The sequence below is a fragment of the Stegastes partitus genome, unplaced genomic scaffold, assembly GCF_000690725.1.
Source record: "Stegastes partitus isolate 25-593 unplaced genomic scaffold, Stegastes_partitus-1.0.2 Scaffold1405, whole genome shotgun sequence".
In the NCBI taxonomy this organism is placed as follows: Eukaryota; Metazoa; Chordata; class Actinopteri; family Pomacentridae; genus Stegastes; species Stegastes partitus.
In genome coordinates, this window is record NW_007579136.1 from 32014 (window position 1) to 36397 (window position 4384).

Genomic DNA, 4384 nt, shown 5'->3' on the forward strand with positions numbered 1-4384 from the left:
CAAATGTAAAACAATCACTGGGATATATTCTCCAGCCTAGGAGACAAAAAAAAAAAAGTAAATTAAAATCACACATTAAGTCGTAATGAAAACTTTGATTAACCATTAATAAAAATAACGACGAATCCCACCATAGGAGGAGCTATAGAGGCCGCCCTTCACATTTAACATTTAAGAAGTGATTTGCAGCTTTAACATTTCGCTGGATTTACAGTAATGTGTCGTGAAAATGATCATTTGCAAAGTAAGTGGTTTCTTTTTTTTTTTTTCAGCTTGACAAGACATACAGGCAGAAATGTAGTCGAAAAAAGAACAGACACACATCACATCGCCGCTATCACGAAAAACAGAATTTACCAGACGGACATGCTGAAGAACTGGAGGCCTGTTTTTGACTTGATACAGCTGATCATAATCACGCAGCGCTCATCATGCTTCCTCCCAAACAGCAGCACATAAGTGTTCCTCCGTCTGCAGCGTCTCAGCTTTAAGTTGAGGTTTATCAACGCAGACACAGTCGAGTATTGATGGCAAAGATGTGTTTGCTTTTCAAAATGACACGAGATATAAGAGGATTACACGGCTCATGAATATGGCCCGTTTCTATCCTCTGATTTATCACTTTTTTTTCTATCAGAAATCCTCATCTCCATCCATAACAGGCTGCCACGCCACACAAAGGCCGATGTTCTCGTGCCTGAATGGCTCAGATTTAATTTCAGTTAAGAAAAAGGAGGAAACTTAAATGTGTGTTTGATCATCTGAACATATCTGCGTGTGTCTGCGTGGCGAGTGTGCATCGATGCTAACCCCGCAACAATTAGACTCGTTCACAAGCAGATGCACCTCAGAGGAAAGGAGCAACTGGTTGAAAATCTATTTTTACGATGCACAATTCCGTCGGCGTACGTTAACTGACACGGCGGCGGGGAGAGGTGATGATTGCTGAATATCTCCTTGTCAAAAACGTCACCGAAGAACAGAGCCAGGTGATGCTATTTATACAAGACAAAGACACAACAAAAGAACAAACTGATAATTTTCCCCATCATTTACGTCTTCAGAAAGGCTGAGAAAATCACCGAGGTATTACATTTTACCTCAGTGCCTGGTTATGTATCAAAACTTCAAGGCTTTGCAGTCAGCGTTAATTCTAAGTGCCCATACAAAAAGCTGTCTACATGATGAGTGGACCATTTTCCCATGTCATAGACTAAATATATAGAAGAGTTTTCCTTCACCGTCCTGCCTTTAAAACAGGCTGGCAGGTAAAACAATCAGGGCCAGCTTGTGCCGGAGCCGGGGCTTCGTTTGCCATTGATTTATATCTTAAACAACCTCTCCTGGTGCTTCCACTGCTAAAGGTGAGACGCACAGCCAGTATTTGTGACAGAGATGGACTAGGTGCTGTGGCAAGAGAGAGAGGGATGATGCGGTTTTAAAAAATGCATCACCATTAAATCAAAGAGTAACCTTGAACGAGTCCAGGCCGGTGCCAGCGCGGTGACACGCTCTGCCCTCAGTGCTCGGTGCCACGGAGCATGCCAAACAGCGGGGAGAGGGAGCTGCAATGCTCTGATACACGTTCGGCCGGTAGTGCTGGGTAGCGGTCCAGCTCCTTGCTGACCAAGGGCATTCACACTGACATTTAGTGCAGGTCAGAGCAACACGTTATGGGCAAACGTATACGGTCTGTGGTACGACAACGTCCTTGCAAACTGCCTCGGAAAAGTTGACCCCACCAGAAAAAGAAAAAAAGAAAAAAGATCCTTGTTAATCACTTGGACTTGGTGCTAATCAAAAAACTGTGTTCACAGATGGTGCAGCGTGAGAAACCACTGGTTCAACATATGCGACCCTGCTACCTGATGTTTGACTAAAACCTGCTCTGACCTTTTCTCTTTGTCCCCCTCCTATTTTTTACTTGTGCCGTCAAGAGAAGAAAAAAAAAAAAGGAAAGCATTCGGTTCAGAGTAAAGAAACCGTTTCGTAATGAGAAAATACCAAACGTGAAGAAAAGATTACTTTTATTATTCTTGTTTTCTGCAAGACAAAGTCCCAAAGCTAATAAATGGGTTTTAGCACAGCAGACTAACAAAGCATTAGAGTGTAGCCTGGAGGAGAAAAAATTAAACCCCACCGGTGTTTCAGCTACAACAGCTAAACTTTACATATTACTTGTTCATGCAGATTACTAAATCAAGGAACTACACTTATTTACGCTTTTTAATAAGGCACTAAAGCCCCGAAGGACATTCTTTATTGAGACGACTGGTAGAAAGGCTGCAGCTGCTGAATCCCACCAGCGGACTCGTATTTTCAGTAAATAATGTCTTCTGGGCTGTTATGGTACACATAAAACAGTTACCAGTGCATGTGGACTGACTGAAGCGGTGTGCACGCATACATTAGAAATAAAACACCTTGCGAGAAACATCCCTTTACTCTCCGTTTGCCAATTACGTTTCCGGTAAGAAAGTATCTGTGGTATATAACTTATTTTTAAATCTAACTTCCTCCACTTCTCCCACATTCATTGAGACATGTCATCCATCTATCTCGGCCTCCGGCTGCAGTAGTTCCTCGGCCGTGAGTGGCTGCTGCAGCGGGGCTGTATTTCAGCATGTTGAAGTGCATGGAGAATTCCCATGAAGGGTAAGGGATTATGGATTTTGGCCTCTAAGCTGCCTGGATGCCCAGTGAGGATGTCTCTGAGCGTAGTAATCTTCAAACACCACGCAGAGTGATGAGTGGGCACTGAGGAGTTCTACTCAGGATCTAAATGTGTTCCAGCAAGTTACTGGTGAGGGGTAGGGGGGGAGGGTAGAAAGCGAGAGAGAGAGAGAGAGAGAGAGAGAGAGAGAGAGAGAAAACACCATTTGGTGCAAAAAAATGGAAAGGATCGACTCAGTGGCTCCTTCGGGCAAGAGACACTTTTGATCCTGTGACCTGTTTTGAGCTACAGTCTGTGTCGAAAACTCGTGCAGAGCAAGGGATCATATTGGAGTGGTGCAAATGTAAATGTCATGGTTCCCCATCACCACACATAACTGCAGATGGAAAAAAGTCAATTGAGCAATTTTTGGGGTCAGGCCGGGCACTCTCCGGGGGGTGCAAACCTTCATAATGAGGGCACGCTCAAGTCTGGTTTAGACTGTGTCCCAGAAAGTGGGGCTCAGTGTGTTGCCTATTCTAACATTAGCTGATGATAGTGCAATGTGACACACACTGCTCTTTAAAACAAAGAAATCCTCACAAATGAAACCAAAAAAGCAGAGTAGGAGTAAGGAAATGTCAGAGAAAATCAATAGTGACACGTGTCCTTGATCAATATCGGAAAGGAATTTCTCTGACTCCGTCTTGATTGAATTAGACCCCCAAACAGCATCACTTAATTTAAAGCCCTGATTGTTTTCCTGTCTTATTTAAGTGAACTCAAATTGCTTTAATACCATCTTGGACCTGAAGATAAGGTTGTAAGTGGAGAAGGAGGATCAGATAGGATGAAGGACACCAGTACTTCATAGAGATTGCATCCTCTCCTAAAGAGTCCCGTTTATCTACCGGCTCATACCAAAAGCCTTGAGATGATGTCACAGGTCAGGGTTGGGAACAAGGCACGCTTAAGAGCTGCCTTTGGGAAATCTCATGATATTTTGACACTAAAGATGCAAAATATCCCTATAAACCCAACATGTATGTTTCCCTACTGCATACAGGATAAAAACAAGCTGTACGGCGCACACTGTGACCTGAGGCTGTTCACAGATCAAAGGGTTGAGCAATCCCGCGGTGATAATCAAATCAAGTCCGCAAAGCTCTACATAAAGCGCACTCTCCAAATATAAATCCATAACCTACTGTTTAAATGTACCTCACGGTGTCTGATCGGGAGAAGCGTCTGAGCTGTATGCTGCTCACACTCTGCTTGCGACTGTGCAGCACAAAACTGTCCAAGGCTACAAACAGGTACATCAATTTGGAGCATGACAAGAAATTCCCTTTAGGTGACAACAAAATGTACATGCTATTAGATCAGCTGCAGTATACTGTGATGAAATAAATTGAAGCCAACAGATGAAAGCTCGGGGCCCCAAACAGGAGAGAGAACACTATTAAGGTGCACTACCATTCCCTTGTGTTACACTGCCATCCTTTGGACACACGCAGAACTCAACAGCAGGACATATTTCAGGAGCTGAATGAGGTGGTTTGCACGAGGCTGGAGAGGGAAATGGAGTCTTTTTGAAACAGTCAAATCTCTAACTGTAAACCTATGTAAACATGCACTTCTTGCAGTGAGAGAACATCTGACAGAAATAGCTTCCAATATATTTTTTTTTCCCTTCTGAAACCATTTCTAGTGCATGCATCAAATTACCAG